We start from the raw sequence: 384 nt of genomic DNA, 5'->3' as shown, positions 1-384 counted from the left end.
AGGGGGAGGTTCCTGGCTCGCCGTCTCTGCTGCCACCGCTGCCGCCGCCGCTTGGCCACACTTCTGGAGGGTTCCGCACCTTGCCAGGTCTCTGGAGGCAAACACACACCCCCGATTCATAACTGTTCCCCATGTCAGGGAAACTCACGCGCGCTCCCACACACGCACGCACGCCGGGGCGGACACGGCGCTCGCTCCACGTTAGCATCCCTCCAGTCGCACGGCGCGGCGGCCACCGAGACGCGCTCCGGGACGGACACGGCGTGGGGTCTCTGGGGTGACCTCAGGACACAGCAGAATTCCATAGTCCACCAGCAATTGGGACCGGGCTTCCCTCTGCTCCGCCAAAATGTTTACAAACACAGATCACCCTCCAAAAAAAAA

At 63.3% G+C, this 384-nt stretch overlaps 1 protein-coding gene across 3 annotated transcripts in view; it reads right to left on the bottom strand.

The window, feature by feature from the left end:
• The window catches only part of CREB5 (cAMP responsive element binding protein 5), a 516,790-nt gene that overhangs the window by 516,162 nt on the left and 244 nt on the right, over positions 1 to 384 (bottom strand). The gene's annotated exons all lie outside the window — the stretch shown is intronic.

The sequence above is a fragment of the Tupaia chinensis genome, unplaced genomic scaffold (assembly GCF_000334495.1).
Source record: "Tupaia chinensis unplaced genomic scaffold, TupChi_1.0 Scaffold144731_1, whole genome shotgun sequence".
Classification (NCBI taxonomy): Eukaryota; Metazoa; Chordata; class Mammalia; order Scandentia; family Tupaiidae; genus Tupaia; species Tupaia belangeri.
Note: the sequence above shows the minus strand (reverse complement) of the source record. Positions and strands in the feature narration are given on the sequence as shown.